The following is a 21,429-nucleotide window of genomic DNA, read 5'->3' as shown; positions in this document are numbered from 1 at the left end:
TCTGGCACGGTTAAGCAAAGTCAGAGCTGCGAAGCCGAGTGAAGGACGGGAGGGCGATTAGGACCGGCGTTAATTCACCCACGCTGTCTAACCAGGACCACACGGCTCGGAAGTGCAATCCTGATTGAGTATGAAACGTAAAATAGGATTTCAAACATAAACACTGTCTCAACTCCCCACATTTCAGCGAGCATTTTATTATATCTTCCATGATATATAAAGATACTTGGATATACCACATTCATACTTGCCAACCTTAAGACCTCTGATTTTGGGAGGTGGGGGGCGTGGTCGGGGGTGGGGCGGTGTGGTTGTAGGCGTTGTTAAGAGTCAAATATTTCATATATATATATACATAAGAAATACTTGACTTTCAGTGAATTCTAGCTATATATATATATATATATATATATATATATATATATATATATATATATATATATATATATATAACACACAACAACAGCAGTCACCTTTTCGTCTACCGTAAAGCAGTTCGTCTGCCTTAAACAGCAATGTTGTGACACTCTTAAACAGGACAACACTGCCATCTACTGTACATGCATATGGTTGGAAAAATAGCCACGGAGAATAGAATAATGATGGACAATTCAACCCTTAACTCAACAATGAGTAGATGAATGTTATGTGTGTGTATATGTGTAAATAAATGAACACTGAAATTCAAGTATTTGTTTTTTATATATGTATATAAATATATATATATATATTTGTATATATATATATATATATATATACATATATATATATATGTATATATATATATATATACATATGTATATATATATAATACATACTTGAATTTCAGTGTTTTAATTTATATATATATATATGTATATATATTTCATTTATTTAATTATTTATTTGTTTATTTATTTATAGTTCATTTATATACACATATACACACACATAACACTCATCTACTCATTGTTGAGTTAAGGGTTGAATTGTCTATCATTATTCTATTCTCTGTCACTATTTTTCCAACCATATGCATGTACAGTAGATGGCAGTATTGTCCTGTTTAAGAGTGTCACAACATTGCTGTTTACGGCAGACAAACTGCTTTACGGCAGACGAAAAGGTGACTGCTGTTGTTGTGTGTTGTTACCGCGCTGGGAGGACGTTAATGAAACTGCCTGACAATAAACCCACATAAGAAACCAACAACTCGCCCTCGATCATTCGACAGTTATAACGTCATTGGGCTGACACGCTGTTTATATTGTGGGAAAGCTGACGGGAAAACAGGATGTCCTCACTCAGGTCCGCATGGAGCTGGAGGGGGCGTGGCCTCCAGCCCCGCCTGAATTTCGGGAGATTTTCGGGAGAAAATTTGAGGCAATGAATTTCGGGAGTCTCCCGGAAAATCTGGGAGGGTTGACAAGTATGACCACATTTGTGTCATGACGTGGACTTGGGTGCGGTTTGTTTTCCCGTGGTGCAAAGCGATTGGACCGGACACGACGTGAAGGTAATGACATCTTTAATTATGATTAACTCAAGAAAGGAACAAGCGAAGAGCACTCACAGAGGAGGTATAAGAACTTGACTATGAAACAAAACTTGCACTAAGGCAAAACTATGGTCATAAAACAAAAACTTGCACGATGGCATGGATAACGAAAAACTTACTTTGAAAGAGAACGGGACGTGGATTTTTGGTATGGTTTACAAAGGTCTATCGAGGGTGAGCAGAAGGTGATGTCGCCAGGCTGACTACCTGGCAACTGTGGCTTAAATAATACTGTGGTGATTGAAAACAGGTGCGTGAGTTCAAACGTGGAACAGGTGAAACAAATGGGTAACCATGGAAACTAGACAAGGGAGTGAAAAGGGAGGAACTAAAAAGAGTCCAAAAACCAAGCAGAACATAACTTAAACAAAACATGATCCCATACATGACAAATTGCGGTCCTCTCCAAGGTTTTCTCATAGTTATTTTCATCGACGTCCCACTGGGTTGTGAGTTTTTCCTTGCCCCTATGTGGGCGCTAATCCGTGGATGTCGTTATGGCTTGTGCAGCCCTTTGAGACACTTTTGATTTAGGGCTATATAAATAAGTATTGATTGATTGATTGATAGTCAGGTCTGGTTTCATACAAAATGGGCACCGAATTATAGGGCACAATAAAGGAGTCATCCATCCATCCATCCATTTTCTACCGCTTATTCCCTTTCGGAGTCGCGGGGGGTGCTGGCGCCTATCTCAGCTACAATATTGATATTATTTTTTTCTAAATTGAAAACACTTCCTTGTGGTCTACGTAACATGTAATGGTGGTTCTTTAGTCAAAATAGGTAGGTAAGTAGGTCTTTATTGTCATAGCACAAGTACTTTGTTTTCAGCACAAACCTGTTCAAGATTAGACAGACAGAGTACAGAGTTACACTGATGCCTTGCCACAAGGCACCCCGGAAAAGATGGGAAAAAGGTCAACGTTTTGGGAGGATGAGTAAAAGGGGGCCCAGTCTGGAGTGGTAAAAAAAGCTCCATAGCAAAGCACATATACATATTACAACGTACATCTCCAGACTTGCAACAGAGGGGAGGGAGTGGGGGGGCCACAGTGGCAGGCTGCAGCTCTTCAGGCGCTGCCCATCCGTACATCAACTCTAAGGGACTCGCATCAAGGGTGTCTGATAGGGGGTGGGGAATGTGTGTGTGGCGTATATTTTTTGTGGATGCATGTGTGTGTGTAAGCCTGCCGCGTGTCTCTGTTCCACGGCCTTGGTGTTCTTGTCAGTTGGTCCAAAGTCAACAACAACAAGTGTGTGTCCATGAGAGACAAGAAGGGAGTTTGGTGTGTCAAAATGTCGCATAGATTATGTTTAACAGAGCCGCTCTCTGACAGTCGCTTCAGGATGCTCCGTTTTGTGGGCGGTCTTATTTACGTGACTCAACTTCGGACAATCTTTGTGTAGTGGTGTAGCGTGCAAGGACGGGAGTGGAAGAAGTGTCAAAAGATGGAGCTACCTGTTTTAATGACATTCAGACTTTACTTCAATCAATAACGGAGCAGCATCTCCTCATCCGTGGCTCACTCGTGCAATAACAACGCCGGAAATGTGTCCCGTAAAAAAACGTCCGACCGGAACTCACGAGTAACTGAAGTTCCTTGGGTGAATAACGTAAACTCACTAGACCGGTATGTTTTAGCGCTTTCATGGCGAGTTTACTGACAGATATAAGTAAGAACTTTGCACTACTTTATATTAGAAATGGCAACAGCAGAGGATGAATGTCCCATAAAAAGAAGAAGCTTATCAACCACGCGTTCATCACAGACTACAAAGGCGGACTCGCGCAAATTTTCAGGACTTATGCAGATTACAAATACAGATCAGCAAGTACCAGCAGGTAAGAAAAGTCTATTTTGCATATCAAGAAACAAAAGGCCCGATAATACGGCTGACCTTATACACACACCATAATAATACATACTCGTATGTTGAAGCGAAGTACAATCCATCAAGCGGTACCAAAGTCGTACTAAAATATTTTGATAGATTTTTGAGCGGCGTGTGTAATATAACAACAATATAACAACTCCTGAAAAAACAACTCCACACCATAATTCCTCCTCCACCAAATTTCAGTAGCGTTCTCCTAGCAACCTCCAAACCCGGACTGGTCCATCAGATGGCCAGATGGAAAAAGCATGATTCATCACACCAGAGAAGGCGTGTCCACTGCTCTAGAGTCCAGTGGCGACGTGTTTTGCACCACTGCATCCCACGCTTTGCATTGGACTTGGCGATGTGTGGCTTAGATGCAGCTGCCCGGCCATGGAAACCCATTCCATGAAGCCCTCTGCGTACTGTACGTGGGCTAATTGGAAGGTCACATGAAGTTTGGAGCTCTGTAGCAACTGACTGTGCAGGAAGTCTTTGCACTATGTGCTTCAGCATCCGCTGACCCCTCTCTGTTAGTTTACGTGGCTTACCACTTTGGCTGAGTTGCTGTTGTTCCCAAAATCTTCCATTTTCTTATAACAAAGCCGACAGTTGACTTTGGATTATTTAGGACTGGACTTGTTGCACAGGTAGAATACTCTGACAGTTCCACACTGGAAATCACTGAGAGCGGCCCATTCTTTCACAAATGTTTGTAGAAACAGTCTCCATGGCGGGCCAAGTGATTAGGACACCTGATTCTCATCAATCCAAAGGATTTCCCCCTTGAAACAGTACAATCAAACAATTCTTTCCAGCCGTATTGTGCACAACCGTCAGTGTCTCGCACCTCTGGCGACCACACCTTGGCAGTACTCACAGGTTTTGTTCTGGCGGGTGTTGTTGGGAAGTCCGTGTAAGATTATCCACAGGGTGGGCGAACTCCGCTTACCAAACACAAACTCTGTCGCAGGCGTGAGGAAGAAGTATCAATATCACCACAGACGCTGCTCTTGTTTCTCCGGGGGGTGGGGGGGCTTTTCTCGAATGTGAGAGAGAGACCGCATGTGTTCCAATTGGCTTTGTCGGACTGATAAAGTGAATATGAGGACAGCAGCATTCTAAGGCCTCCATAAAACAGGGACACGATGTAATACACTTGAATACACTATATTGCCAAAAGTATTTGGCCACCCATCCGAAAGACCAGAGTCAGGGGTCTTAATCAGTTGGCCCGGCCACAGGTGTATAAAATCAAGCACTTAGGCATGGAGACTGTTTCTACAAACGTGTGAAAAAATGATCCGTTCCCAGTGATTTCCAGCGTGGAACTGTCATAGGATGCCACCTGTGCAACAAACCAGTCGTGAAATTTCCTCGCTCCTTAATATTCCAAAGTCAACTGTCGTCTTTATTATTAAAAATAAAAAATAAAAAAAATGTAGGAGTTTGGGAACAACAACAACTCAGCCACAAAGTGGTTGGCCACGTAAACTGACAGAGAGGGTTCAGAGGAGGAATTATGGTGTGGGGTTGTTTTTCAGGAGTTGGGCTCCAGTGAAATGAACTATGAATGCTCCAGGATACCAAAACATTTTGGACAATTCCATGCTCCCAACTTTGCGGGAACATTTTGGAGCCGGCCCCGTCCTCTTCCAACATGACTGTGCACTAGTGCACAAAGCAAGGTCCATAAAACATGGATAACAGAGTCTTGTAGTGTCTTCGCCGCACTGTCCTTCGGGAGAGTCTCGAAGCCAGGGAAACAATCCAAGTTGGGATGTTTTGTACGCGAGTGAAAATAAGATTTGATTTTCACTCTAAATTGTCTATGACTGGTCCTCAAAATGCATCCTGTGGGGCAGACAGAAGAAAAACCAGTCAGCCTGTCCAGGAACGAAAAGTTCTTCATAGAAGAAAAATGTTATTAATTATATTACTTTAATTTATTTATTGTAAAAATTAAAAATAAAAAAAAAGGTTTGGCGACTTACATTTTATTTTGTAGTCGTAGCAACTTGCTCCCGGTCATCCTTCCTTTTATTTTATCGCACTGTGCTTGCAAGTTGGGGCCGCATTGGGGCCAAATGTGCGTTTAAACTAGAGTTTGATTTAAAAAACAAACAAAACATTTTACTTGCAGTGTAAACAGTCAGCTGGAAAAAAATCTGATAAAAAATAAATATATATATATCAGATTTGGGCCACTTTGACTTGGAGTGTAAACATCGTCAAAGATCATCTATATGACAGCAACATGTTTGTAGGTGGTTTATTTCCCTTGTATCCAAAAATGATTGTTGATGATCCACAAGGTCTTCTCAGTTTTTGTTCTATGAATAAGGGCATTACTTTTTTTTCCCGAAATACTGTACGTTGTTTGTAGCTTGAAGCTGGCTTAGCTGACGCTAGCGCTAACAGCAAACTAAATGCTACTTGAGAAGCAGAAAAAAAAACATGCTTTGATTCAAACTTTACAAAATGCAGTGCCAACATGTACCAGGTGATGGCGTTAAAAGTCATGTTTGATCGTCTCACGGCTGCTATTCAGGCTACTCTAATCCGAGTTCCTTAGCTTCACTTTGACGCTGGATATGAGAAAAAATCTGACCAAATTGTTTTGTTTTTTCATCTGAAGCGATTATGACAAAAATTATGGCAGTTTTGCGCCCACGTTTCGCGCCACTTTTTCAACCTGGTAAAGAAAAAAATAAACTTTAGGACAGAGTCTTGTAATCATTCATGTAAATAAGCTATTGAGAGACCCACTAGGCATCAAATTAGCCTGTCTGTCTTTATGTATATAAAAAATATATGATGATGATTAGAACATTAATTTAGCGCTTGCAATGTGATTTATCAAGCCTGAAACTGTTCTGAGACCACCGTTTTCACATCTATTTTTTTTAAGCACGTTTTTTTCCTGCGCGCCCGTGCAAGCTTACTAATCGTCTGGATCGTTCCAGACGCACCGACACCATCTGGATTGCGCTTCTATAGAGCCCAGAAAAAGATGGTGGAAATTGAATTCATGAGCTGCATTTTCCACAACATAGCAAAACAGGTTGGAGCGTATGATGTCTCCATGGTGACAGCTGGTAGTACTGTACACGCTAAATCCTCACTCAAAAGTGGCGGTTTGCACCATTTTCTTCTTCTTCCTAAATGGACATCTTTTTGCCATTTGAAGCAGGTGTGTTCAAATTTGGTCTCAAGTTCAACGAGCAATCTTGTTAGGTGTTTACGGTTAGTTTGATGCCTCGTTACCGCAATCTTTTGGACAACATGACTATGAGGCCAGTGATCTTCGGACATGCTTTCTGGAGACTTATATGATCCAATCCAAACAACCTTCCCTAGTCATGGGGCAAAAAAAAAAAAAAAGATCAATCAGATACAATAAAAAACGTCCAACCACCATACATTTAAAAAAAAAAAAGACATTTATTTAAATCCATTGCGAGGCATTAATGGAAAAATGCTAATAAAATCTCCCTCCACACTTATTCATGTTTGGCGTATTTTAGCTGCCTTTTATTTCTGATGCCTCGTTGCTGCTGTCTTTTGGACAACATGACTCTAAATCCAGTGACAGTGGCATGTACTTCCTCAACACTTATATGACCCAATCCAAACAACCTTCCCTAGTCATGAGGCAAAAAAAAAAAAAAAGATCAACCAGCACAAAAAGTCAACAAACATAACACAACCTGCTCACTGAACTTTGTGGATACAGTAAAAAACGTCCAACCGCCATAAAACATTTAAAATCCCACCCATTTAAATCAATTGCAAGGCATGATGGGAAAAGGCCCAAAAAAATCTCTTTCCACACTAATCCATGTTTGGCGCATTTTAGCTGCTTAATATTTCATATGCCTCATTGCCGCAATCTTTTGGATAACATGACTCTAAGGCCAGTGACCATGGACAGTACTTTCTGAAGACTTATATGACCCAATCCAAACAACCTTCCCAAGTCTTGAGAAAAAAATAAATAAAAAAATATCAACCAGCACAAAAAGTCCACTAACATTACACAACCTGCTCACTGAACTTTGCGGATACAATAAAAAAAACATCCAACCACCATACATTTAAAAAAAAACAGACATTTATTTAAATCCATTGCGAGGCATTAAGGGAAAAATGCTAATAAAATCTCCCTCCACACTTATCCATGTTTGGCGTATTTTAGCTGCCTCTTATTTCTGATGCCTCGTTGCTGCTCTCTTTTGGACAACATGACTCTAAATCCAGTGATTGGGCATGTACTTCCTCAACACTTATATGACCCAATCCAAACAACCTTCCCTAGTCATGAGGCAAAAAAAAAAAAGATCAACCAGCACAAAAAGTCAACAAACATAACACAACCTGCTCACTGAACTTTGTGGATACACTAAAAAACGTCCAACTGCCAAAAAACATTTAAAATCCCACTCATATAAAGCACTTGCAAGGCATGATGGGAAAATGCCAAAAAAATCTCTTTCCACACTAATCCATGTTCGGCGCATTTCAGCTGCCTAATATTTAATATGCTTCGTCGTCGCAATCTTTTGGATAACATGACTCTAGAGTCATGAAGACTTATATGACCCAATCCAAATAACCTTCCCTAGTCATGGGGAAAAAAAAAAAATCAACCAGCACAAAAAGTCCACAAACATTACACAACCTGCTCACTGAACTTTGTGGATACAATTAAAAACGTCCAACCACAATACATTTAAAAAAAAAAAAAGACATTTATTTAAATCCATTGCAAGGCATTAAGGGAAAAATGCTAATAAAATCTCTCTCCACACTTATCCATGTTTGGCGCATTTTAGCTGCCTCTTATTTCTGACTCCTCGTTGGCGCTATCTTTTGGACAACATGACTCTAAAGCCAGTGACTGGAGCATGTACTTTCTGAAGACTTATATGACCCAATCCAAACAACCTTCCCTAGTCATAGGGCAAAAACAGAAAAAAGATCAACCAGCACAAAAAGTCAACAAAAATAACACAACTTGCTCACTGAACTTTGTGGATACAATAAAAAAACGTCCACACTCCATAAAATATTTAAAATCACACCTATTTAAATCAATTGCAAGGCATGATGGGAAAAATGCAAAAAAAATCTCTTTCCACACTTATCCATGTTTAGCGCATTATAGATGCCTCGTTGCCGCCATCTTTTGGACAACATGACTATAAGGCCAGTGACGGTGACGTGTACTTTCTGAAGAATTATATGACCCAATCCAAAAAACCTTCCCTAGTCATGGGGTAAAACAAAAAAAGGATCAACCAGCACAAAAAGTCAACAAACATAACACAACCTGCTCACTGAACTTTGTGGACACAATGAAAAAATGTCCAACCACCATAAAAAAAAAAAATCACACCCATTTAAATCAATTACAAGGCATGATGGGAAAAATAAAAAAAAAGTTTCTTCCTACACTTATCCATGTTTGGCACATTATAGATGCCTCAGTGCCGCAATCTTTTGGACAACATGACTATAAAACCAGTGACCTTGGCATGTACTTTCTGAAGACTTATATGACCCAATCCAAACAACCTTCCCTAGTCATGGGGTAAAAACAAAAAAAAGATCAACCAGCACAAAAATTCAACAAACATAACACAATCTGCTCACTGAACTTTGCGGATACAATACAAAAAGGTCCTACCACCATAAAAAATAAAAAGTTACACCCATTTAAATCCATTGCAAGGTATGATAAGAGAAATGCCCAAAAAAAATCTCTTTCCACACTTATCCACATTTGGCGAATTTTAGCTGTCTGATATTTCTGATGCCTCGTTGCCGCAATCTTTTGGACAACATGACTATAAGGCCAGTGACTGTGGCATGTACTTTCTGAAGAATGACCCAATCCAAACAACCTTCCCTAGTCATGGGGGAAAAAAAATAAGAAAGATCAACCAGCAGAAAAAGTCAACAAACATAACACAACCGGCTCACTGAACTTTGTGGATACGATACAAAAAGGTCCAACCACCATAAAAAATGTAAAATGACACCAATTTAAATCCATCGCGAGGCATGTTGGGAAAAATACAAAAAAATTCTCTCCACACTTTGGCACATTTTAGTTTCCTGACATTTCTGATTGGTTAAAAACATTTGTTGTCAAGGAAGCAAACAAGTTAGGAATCGAACTTTCACATGCTTTTATTATTGAATTATATTAATTATTAAATACATATCAATTATATTATTACATTAGTAACTTTGTCGGCATTCGGCCCCCCCCGAAAAAATTTTTTTTGCCCCCCCCCAGTCAAAAAGTTTAGACACCCCTAAGCAACTTTAAAACGTAATATGATCATAATAAACATGGAAGTAGCCAAATGTATGATTTTCCTGAACGCCAAGTCCTTCGCCAAAGTGGTCCCAATGTTGGGATGGTTTCTCGTCCACATTTTTCTGGAGGAGGGTCTATCCCGTCTGAGATAAGAAGCCAATCAGAGGTCGCCAACGGCAGGCCCGACCTGTGGCTGTGAGTCATTATCTCATCAAGCCGTCATTCACACGAAAGCGGCGGCGCCCTAAGGGGGGCAAGGGGGTGGTCTTTTTGCCAGTGGGCACACAGGTGAACCCTTAAATCAGGTTTAATTGGACCTGCTGACTAACGAGTGGGCTTGAAAGGTGTGGGAAAGCAAGTGGGTTGTTGACCAGGCTCTGACGGGCGCCACACACACTGCACGCTGCTCGCTGGAATCTGGCTTGTTGAACTCTGATCCTATTTAATCAGTTGAATAATAGTTGTTGCGATTTTGAGCAGTGATTTGTTTGGTTCCACATTATTTTATTGTTTTCATTGCCATTTCTTTGATAGTGAGCTGCATGTATTTATTAATGATTGTTTATTAATTCATTAATTTATTGTTGTCATTGCCATTTCTTTGATAGTGAGCTGAATCTGTTAATCATTATTTATTAAATAATTTATTTATTGTTGTCATTGCCATTTCTTTGATAGTGAGCTGAATATATTTAATAATGATTAAATATTAATTAATCTATTTCTTACTGTCATTGCCATTTCTTTGATAGTGAGCTAAATTTATTTATTAATGATTATTAATTAATTTATCTATTTATTGTTGGCATTGCCAATTATTTGATAATGAGCTGAATTTATTTATTAATGATTATTTATTCATTTGTTTATTTATTGTTGTCATTACCATTTCTTTGATAGTGAGCTGAATTTTTTATTAATGATTATTTATTAAATATTTAATAATTTTATTGTTGTCATTGCCATTTCTTTGGTAGTGAGCTGAATTTATTTATTAATGATTTTTAATTAATTAATTTATTTATTATTGTCATTGCCATTTCTTTGATAGTGAGCTGATTTTTTTTATTAATGATTATTTATTAAATATTTGATTATTTTATTGTTGTCATTGCCATTTCTTTGGTAGTGAGCTGAATTTATGTATTAATGATTATTAATTAATTAATTAATTTATTATTGTCATTGCCATTTCTTTGATAGTGAGCTGAATTTTTTTATTAATGATTATTTATTAAATATTTAATTAATTTATTGTTGTCATTGCCATTTCTTTGGGAGTGAGCTGAATTTATTTATTAATGATTATTAATTAATTTATTTATTCATTTATTTATTTATTGTTGTCTTTGCCATTTATTTGATAGGGAGCTGAATTTATTTATTAATAATTATTGATTTATTTATTGTTGGCATTGCCAATTCTTTGATGGTGAGCTGAATTTATTTATTAATCATTATTTATTATTTAATGAATTTATTGTTGTCATTGCCATTTCTTTGATAGTGAGCTGAATATATTTATTAATGATTATTTAATACTTAATTAATTTATTGTTGCCATTGCCATTTAATTGATAGTGAGCTGAATTTATTAAGGATTATTTATTCATGTATTTATTTATTGTTGTCATAGCCATTTCTTTGATAGTGAGCTGAATTTATTTATTAAGGATTATCTAATGATTTATTAATTCATTGTTGTCATTGCCATTTCTTTGATAGTGAGTGGAAATTATCAATGATTATTTATTTATTTATTTATTGTTGTCATTGCCATTTCTTTGACGGTGAGCCAAGTGTATTTATTAATGATTATTTATTAATTAATTAATTTATTGTTGTCATTGCCATTTCTTTGATACTGAGCTGAATTTATTTATTAATGATTATTTATTATTTAATGAATTTATTGTTCTCATTGCCATTTTTTTGATAGTGAACTGAATTTATTTATTAATGATTATTTATTAATTAATTGATGTATTGTTGTCATTGCCATTTTTTTGATAGTCAGCTGAATTTCACAAAACAGCTCGCCAGAGAGCTTCAGGACTGCAGAGACCTATTAAATAAAAAAATAATTGAAAAATATTTCCTGAGTTTATAAACATAATACAAAAAAACTAACAAAAACAAAATGTGTAGATAAGACATGTCAAAAACAGAAAGTAAGCAGATATTAACAGTAAATGAACAAGTAAATGAACAAGTAGATTAATAATTTATAGTTTGTCCCGAATAATGTTGATAAAACACTAGAATGGAAAATGACACAATATGTTACTGCATATGTCAGCAGACTAAATTTGGAGTCTTTGTTTGCTTATATACTAATAAAATAAAAGTTATCCCCCCAGTTCACTATTGTATTTAAGGACAAACTTGCAATAAGATGTTTAAGGCACCCTAAGATGTTTTTTTTTAAACAATGCCAATAATGCCATTTTTTTGTGGTCGCCTTTATTTAGAAAAGTATCAAAATACATGTTGGTACCGGTACCAAAATATTAATATCGGGACAACCCTAGTGTGTTTATAATCATATATATCACAATTAATCATGTTTTGTCTGCAGTTTAATTGTGATTTTAACAGAAGTGTCATGATACGTGTCCCGGATCATGTTTTGGTATTTTCTGTTATTTTTGGACTCCCTTAGTTCTTGTTTTTTGCACCTCTGGGTTTGTTTTTGGTTTCTATGGGGATTAATTTGGTTCACCTACCTCTGGTTAGTGTTCGGCACGCTCACCTGCAGTCTGCCAATAATCAGAGAGCTTTTTATTCACCTTGCAGTCTTCCTTGTTTGCTTACTTAGTACTACCATTTATTTGTGGTCGCCTTTATTTAGAAAAGTATCAAAATACATTTTGGTACTGTGAGAGTCTCTTGCTGTCGTCGTGCGGGTTCAATGGACCACCCAGGAAGGACAAGGTTTTGAGCAGGTTTGACTTCTTTATTTTGCAATAAAGGTTGATTGCATCTCGGATCGCTTTTCAGCTCCTTCCTCCACTGCTCGTTCCCGGTCGTGCTCGTCTTGCGCTCTGTGTTACTCTCGCCTCTCATGCGCTGCAGACTTTCTTCCTTCCTCTTCGATGTCTCCTCCTTCTCTCCTTTTATACAGTGTCAGGAGAAATGTTAATCGTTTCCTGGTGTGTGAGCCACGCATCTGAATTCGATTGCGGCGGCAGCGCTCCCGGCACGCCCCGCCTCTCTGCTGCATTTTCCGCCTCCTTGCCGCCATCTTGGGCAGGGCTGCAGCGTGTCCTGCCCCGCCATCGGCCCGTCGGCTGCGCCTCTCCACAGGTACCGATACCGGTACCAGAATATTGGTATAAGGACAACCGTAGTGTGTGTATATTCGTGTAAATCACGACTAATCATGTTTTGTCTGCAGTTAAATCGTGATTAATCGCAATAATGGCCGATAGATCAAATTTTATCTTTGATAAGTGTACTTTAGAGGCCTACTGAAACCCACTACTAGCCACCACGCAGTCTGATAGTTTATATATCAATGATGAAATATTAACATTGCAACACATGCCAATACGGCCTTTTTAGTTTACTAAATTGCAATTTTAAATTTTGCGCCGAAATATCCAGCTGAAACGTCTCAGTATGATGACACGTGCGCGTGACGTCATGAATTGTCGAGGACATTTTGTTCCAGCATCGTTCCCAGCTATTAGCTCGTCTGTTTTCATCGCGAAATTCCACAGTGTTCTGGACATCTGTGTGGCTGAATCTATTGCAATTAGTTCAATGGACAATGGAGACATCAAAGAAGAAAGCTGTAGGTGGGAAGCGGCGTATTGCGGCCGGCTTTAGCAACACAAACACAGCCGGTTTTTCATTGTTTACATTCCCGAAAGATGACAGTCAAGCTTTACTATGGAACAGAACTCGGTTGGATTGGACCACACACACAAAGTACAGTGTATTATGCAGCGATCATTTCGAAAGATCGTGTTTCGAAGAGGGTCCCTTGCGAAGGGCAGAGATGGGCATCGCCACCACCCGTCAACTGGTGCTGAATAAAAATGCGGGGCCGACCTTCAGGTTGTACAGGTACGACCATATAATCTCACTAAAACACTAGAAACACAATAAGCAGATAAGGGATTTTCCAGAATGATCCTAGTAAATGTGTCTAATAACATCTGAATCACTCCCACTGCCCTCGTCTTTTTTTTTTTTTCCTAGTCCTTCACTCTCACTTTCCTAATCCACAAATCTTTCATCCTCGCTCAAATTAATGGGGAAATCATCGCTTTCTCGGTCCGAATCGCTCTCACTGCTGGCGGCCTTGATTGTAAACAATGTGAGGATATGATGAGCTCCACAACCCGTGATGTCACGCGCACATAGTCTGCTACTTCCGGTACAGGCAAGGCTTTTTTATTAGCGACCAAAAGTTGCGAACTTTATCGTGGATGTTCTCTACTAAATCCTTTCAGCAAAAATATGGCAATATCGCGAAATGATCAAGTATGACACATAGAATGGACCTGCTATCCCCGTTTAAATAAGAAAATCTCATTTCAGTAGGCCTTTAAGCACACATTTTTACAATGGAGTTCAGGGTGCGCAACTCGCTTTCATCTAACTACGAAGATGATGGTCATGTTGACCTTACCGTTTTTTTAAATGTTACTCTTTGATTGGATAATTCACACGGAAAGAAGGTACATCATTTTCAGGTTTTTGGACCGGACATTTTTTTTTCTCTGTCCAAATGTATTTTACAATATGCTTTTTTAAACTTTATACACACAACTAATATTTAAAATAGACGTCACTACACGAACAACGTAGTCTTACATCGTCGGTTCTTTCCACCGCAACAATGCACATTTTACAATTTCGACAAGACATCAAAAAATATTTATCGCCCAACTTCCTCTCAGCGGTCACCTTGCCTGTAATCTTCCCGCTCGTTTATGAGATCATTTGTCAAAGCCTCAACAGTTTTTCTTCTTCTCCCTTTTCATTCATCACGGGCCTGGTCTCCTCCCTTTTCCCTTTCGTGTCTTCCTTTTTAGAACCCAAATTTACAGCCGAGTCCAGACTGTAAAGTCGGGCCCCGGGTCCCAGAAGGAACGCTGCTCAACATTTATGCAAAGCCAGACGCAAAAAAAAAAAAAAAAAAAGCCTTATTGCAAACAGGTGTCTTTTCCAAAGGAGCCCTCCGAGAGACAGCAGTCAATGGTGATACTGAAATATCGACACCGCCGATACCAGATCTCTATGCTCTGATATCGATTCTCAAATCAAAATATCGACACTTCTGATCCTTTATTTCAGGGGTGTCCAAACTTTTTCCACCATAGGCCGCATACTGAAAAGTCAAAGTATGCGGGGGCCATATTGATATTTTAAAAAAAATTTTAAATGATAAAAACAAGTATTTTGTAAGCTTTGTATTATAGGTGACTCAGTTTATTATTATTATTAATCATAAAAAAATGTCATTGTATACCAATTTTTGCTATTTTTATTGCTTTTTATACTGTTTTATTCCAATGTAAAAATAGAATAATAATTATTATTAAAATAAGTCCATTAACCTAGTGTGTCCAAAATTCTGCCTGGTTGAAAATATTAATGTGAAGTTATATATTTCACAGCATTTATTATCATTGTAATTTTTCAAATCAATTAAACTATACGTTAGTATTTTATTGTTTCATTAACTAACTAAACTTTGTTTTCTATTCAAAGTATGTTTTATTTTATTTTGGGAGCTTCTAATATTTTAGATCATTGTGTCAGGGGGAGCATATTGATTTAAAAAAAATGCTAAAAGCAGGTGTTCTGTCAGGGTTGTATTATATGTGACTAAATATATTATTATTATTCATTATTAGTCACAATATTTGACGTTTTTCTAATTACATACCAATTATTTTGCTGTCCTTCATTACATTTTTGTTGTTGTTTTATTTAATTTAGATGTAAGAATGTAATAATATTAATAATAAAATAATGATAATAATAATACGTATTATTATTATTAATATTAATAATAATGATAATAATTATAATACTTATTATGATTTGTATTATTATTATTATTATTATCATTATTATTATATTTTTACATCAATTACATTAATTATTATTATTTTGATGTTTTTTTTTAAATTATCATTATCATTATTATTTTATTATTACATTAGTTACATCAATTATTATTATTGTTGTTGCTGTTGTTATTGTTGTTATTATTATTATTATTATTATTAATATTATATTCGTTATCATTATTGTAATGTTAAGAATATGACTGTGTAACTGCATATCCATAGTATATAAAAAAAAATTGCTCCTGTTTAATAGAGGATCTTTGACACGTTTGTTTACAGTGGGTCCTTAAAAACAGCAGAGCACTCCTATCTAATAGAGAGTCTTTGACAAGCATTTTCATGGTAGGACCTTAAAAATAGCAGAGCGCTACTGTTAAATAGAGGACCTTTGAAACTTTTGTTTATAGTTGGGCCTTAAAAACAGCACAGCACTCCTGTCTAATAGAGGATCTTTGAAAAGCATTTTCATTGTAGGTCCTTAAAAATAGCAGAGCGCTCCTGTTAGAGGATCTTTGACACATTTGTTTGAAGCGTGTCCTTAAAAACAGCAGAGCACTTCTATTAAATGGAGGATCTTTGACCAACATTTTCATTGTAGGTCCTTAAAAATAGCAGAACGCTCCTGTTAGAGGATCTTTGACACGTTTGTTTGAAGCGTGTCCTTAAAAACATTCATTAGAGGATCTTTGACAAGCATTTTTATCGTCTGTCCTTAAAAATAGCAGAGCGCTCCTGTTAAATAGAGGATCTTTGACACGTTTGTTTGAAGCATGTCCTTAAAAACAATGATTAGAGGATCTTTGACAAGCATTTTCATTGTCTTTCCTTAAAAATAGCAGAGCGCTCCTGTTAAATAGAGGATCTTTGACACGTTTGTTTAAAGCGTGTCCTTAAAAACATCAAATAAAGGATTTTTGACCAGCACTTTCATTGTAGGTCCTTAAAAATAGCAGAGCGCTCCTGTTAAATAGAGGATCTTTGACACGTTTGTTTGAAGCGTGTCCTTAAAAACATTAATTAGAGGATATTTGACAAGCATTTTCATTGTCTGTCCTTGAAAATAGCAGAGCGCTCCTGTTAAATAGAGGATCTTTGACACGTTTGTTTGAAGCGTGTCCTTAAAAACAATGATTAGAGGATCTTTGACAAGCATTTTCATTGTCTGTCCTTAAAAATAGCAGAGCGCTCCTGTTAAATAGAGGATCTTTGACACGTTTGTTTGAAGCGTGTCCTTAAAAACAATGATTAGAGGATCTTTGACAAGCATTTTCATTGTCTTTCCTTAAAAATAGCAGAGCGCTCCTGTTAAATAGAGGATCTTTGACACGTTTGTTTGAAGCCTGTCCTCATAAACATTCAGTAGAGGATCTTTGACACGCATTTTTATCGTCTGTCTTTAAAAATAGCAGAGCGCTCCTGTTAAATAGAGGATCCTTGACACGTTTGTTTAAAGCGTGTCCTTAAAAACATCAAATAGAGGATTTTTGACCAGCATTTTCATTGTAGGTCCTTAAAAATAGCAGAGCGCTCCTGTTAAATAGAGGATCTTTGACACGTTTGTTTGAAGCGTGTCCTTAAAAACATTAATTAGAGGATCTTTGACAAGCATTTTCATTGTCTGTCCTGTAAACAAACGTGTCAAAACGTTTGTTTACAGTGGGTCCTTAAAAACAGTCGAGCACTCTTATTAAATAGAGGATCTCTGACAAGCATTTTCATTGTAGGTCCTTAAAAATAGCAGAGCGCTCCTGTTAAATAGAGGATCTTTGACACGTTTGTTTGAAGCGTGTCCTTAAAAACATTAATTAGAGGATCTTTGACAAGCATTTTCATTGTCTGTCCTGTAAACAAACGTGTCAAAACGTTTGTTTACAGTGGGTCCTTAAAAACAGCCGAGCACTCCTATTAAATAGAGGATCTTTGACAAGCATTTTCATTGTAGGTCCTTATAAATAGCAGAGCGCTCCTGTTAATTAGAGGATCTTTGACACGTTTGTTTGAAGCGTGTCTTTAAAAACATTCATTAGAGGATCTTGGACAAGCATTTTCATTGTCTGTCCTTAAAAATAGCAGAGCCCTCCTGTTAAACAGAGGATCTTTGACACGTTTGTTTACAGTGGGTCCTTAAAAACAGCAGAGCACTTCTATCTAATAGAGGATCTTTCACAAGTAATTTCATTGTTGGTCCTTATAAATAGCAGAGCGCTCCTGTCTAATAGAGGATCTTTCCCAAGTATTTTCATTGTCGGTCCTTAAAAACAGCAAAGCACTCCTATCTAATAGAGGATCTTTGACAAGCATTTTCATGGTAGGTCCTTAAAAATAGCAGAGCACTACAGTTAAATAGCGGCTCTGACACGTTTGTTTATAGTTGGTCCTTAAAAACAGCAGAGCACTCCTATTAAATAGAGGATTTTTGACAAGCATTTTCATTATAGGTCCTTAAAAATAGCAGTGCGCTACTGTTAGAGGATCTTTGACACGTTTGTTTGAAGCGTGTCCTTGAAAACAGTCATTAGAGGATCTTTGACAAGCATTTTCATTGTCTGTCCTTAAAAATAGCAGAGCACTCCTGTTAAATAGAGGATCTTTGACACGTTTGTTTACAGTGGGTCCTTAAAAACAGCCGAGCACTCCTATTAAATAGAGGATCTTTGACAAGCATTTTCATTGTAGGTCCTTAAAAATAGCAGAGCGCTCCTGTTAAATAGAGGATCTTTGACACGTTTGTTTGAAGCGTGTCCTTAAAAACATTAATTAGAGGATCTTTGACAAGCATTTTCATTGTCTGTCCTTAAAAATAGCAGAGCGCTCCTGTTAAATAGAGGATCTTTGACACGTTGGTTTAAAGCGCGTCCTTAAAAACATCAAATAGAGGATTTTTGACCAGCATTTTCATTGTAAGTCCTTAAAAATAGCAGAGCGCTCCTGTTAAATAGAGGATCTTTGACACGTTTGTTTAAAGCATGTCCTTAAAAACATCAAATAGAGGATTTTTGACCAGCATTTTCATTGTAGGTCCTTAAAAATAGCAGAGCACTCCTATTAAATAGAGGATTTTTAACACGTTTGTTTAAAGCGTGTCCTTAAAAACATCAAATAGAGGATTTTTTTACCAGCATTTTCATTGTAGGTCCTTAAAAATAGCAGTGTGCTACAGTTAAATAGCGGCTCTTTGACACGTTTGTTTATAGTTGGTCCTTAAAAACAGCAGAGCACTCCTATTAAATAGAGGATCTTTGACAAACATTTTCATTGTAGGTCCTTATAAATAGCAGAGCGCTACAATAATAGAGGATATTTCCCAAGTATTTTCATTGTCGGTGCTTAAAAACAGCAGAGCACTCCTATCCAATAGAGGATCTTTGACAAGCAATTTCATGATAGGTCCTTAAAAATAGCAGAGTGTTCCTGCTAAATAGAGGATCTTTGACACGTTTGTTCACAGTAGATCCTTAAAAACAGCAGAGCACTCCTATTAAATAGAGGATCTTTGACAAGCATTTTCATTGTAGGTCCTTAAAAATAGCAGAGCGCTCCTGTTAAATAGAGGATATTTAACACGTTTGTTTGAAGCGTGTCCTTAAAAACAATAATTAGAGGATCTTTGACAAGCATTTTCATTGTCTTTCCTTAAAAATAGCAGAGCGCTTCTGTTAAATAGAGGATCTTTGACACGTTTGTTTAAAGCGTGTCCTTAAAAACATCAAATAGAGGATTTTTGACCAGCATTTTCATTGTAGGTCCTTAAAAATAGCAGAGCGCTCCTGTTAAATAGAGGATCTTTGACACGTTTGTTTGAAGCGTGTCCTTAAAAACATTAATTAGAGGATCTTTGACAAGCATTTTCATCATCTGTCTTTAAAAATAGCAGAGCGCTCCTGTTAAATAGAGGATCTTTGACACGTTTGTTTATAGTTGGTCCTTGACAACAGCAGAGCACTCCTATTAAATAGAGGGTTTTTGACAAGCATTTTCATTGTAGGTCCTTAAAAATAGCAGAGCGCTCCTGTTAAATAGAGGATCTTTGGCACGTTTGTTTGAAGCGTGTCCTTAAAAACAATAATTAGAGGATCTTTGACAAGCATTTTCATGGTAGGTCCTTAAAAAAAGCAGTGCGCTACAGTTAAATAGCGGCTCTTTGACACGTTTGTTTATAGTTGGTCCTTAAAAACAGCAGAGCACTCCTATTAAATAGAGGATCTTTGACAAGCATTTTCATTGTAGGTCCTTATAAATAGCAGAGCGCTCCTGTCTAATAGAGGATCTTTCACAAGTATTTTCATTGTCGGTCCTTAAAAACAGCAGGGCACTCCAATCTAAAGGAGGATCTTTGACAAGCATTTTCATGGTAGGTCCTTAAAAGTAGCTGAGCGCTCCTGGTAAATAGAGGATCTTTGACACGTTTGTTTGAAGCGTGTCCTTAAAAACATTCATTAGAGGATCTTTGACCAGCATTTTCATTGTCTGTCCTTAAAAATAGCAGAACGCTCTTGTTAAATAGAGCAGTGGTCCCCAACCACCGGGCCGTGGCCTGATTGGTACCGGGCCGCAGAAGATTTTTTTATTAATTTTTATTTAAAAAAAAAAAAATGTTTTTATTTATTTTTTATTTTTATTTTATTAAATCAACATAAAAAACACAATATACACTTACAAGTAGTGCACCATCCACAAAAACCTCCCTTTTTCATGACAAAAACCTCCCTTTTTCATGAAAAGGACAAAAAAAAAAAAAAAAGGATCCCCCCCACTCGTCGCCGGACCGCGGGACACATTTTCAAGGGTTGACCGGTCCGTGGATACAAAAAGGTTGGGGACCACTGAAATTCTTTGACACGTTTGTTTAAAGCGTGTCCTTAAAAACATCAAATAGAGGATTTTTGACCAGCATTTTCATTGTAGGTCCTTAAAAATAGCAGAGCGCTCCTGTTAAATAGAGGATCTTTGACACGTTTGTTTGAAGCGTGTCCTTAAAAACAATAATTAGAGGATCTTTGACAAGCATTTTCATTGTCTTTCCTTAAAAATAGCAGAGCGCTCCTGTTAAATAGAGGATCTTTGACACGTTTGTTTGAAGCGTGTCCTTAAAAACAATAATTAGAGGATCTTTGACAAGCATTTTCATTGTCTTTCCTTAAAAATAGCAGAGCGCTCCTGTTAAATAGAGGATCTTTGACACGTTGGTTTAAAGCGCGTCCTTAAAAACATCAAATAGAGGATTTTTGACCAGCATTTTCATTGTAAGTCCTTAAAAACAGCAGTGCGCTACAGTTAAATAGCGGCTCTTTGACACGTTTGTTTATAGTAGGTCCTTAAAAACAGCAGAGCACTCCTATTAAATAGAGGATCTTTGACAAGCATTTTCATTGTAGGTCCTTATAAATAGCAGAACGCTCCTGTTAAATAGAGGATCTTTGACACGTTTGTTTGAAGCGTGTCCTTAAAAACATTCATTAGAGGATCTTTGACAAGCATTTTCATTGTCCTTAAAAATAGCAGAGCCCTCCTGTTAAATAGAGGATCTTTGACACATTTGTTTAAAGCGTGTCCTTAAAATCATCAAATAGAGGATTTTTGACCACCATTTTCAT

Source organism: Nerophis ophidion, linkage group LG02 (assembly GCF_033978795.1).
Source record: "Nerophis ophidion isolate RoL-2023_Sa linkage group LG02, RoL_Noph_v1.0, whole genome shotgun sequence".
NCBI classification, from domain to species: Eukaryota; Metazoa; Chordata; class Actinopteri; order Syngnathiformes; family Syngnathidae; genus Nerophis; species Nerophis ophidion.
This window is presented reverse-complemented; position numbering follows the sequence as displayed.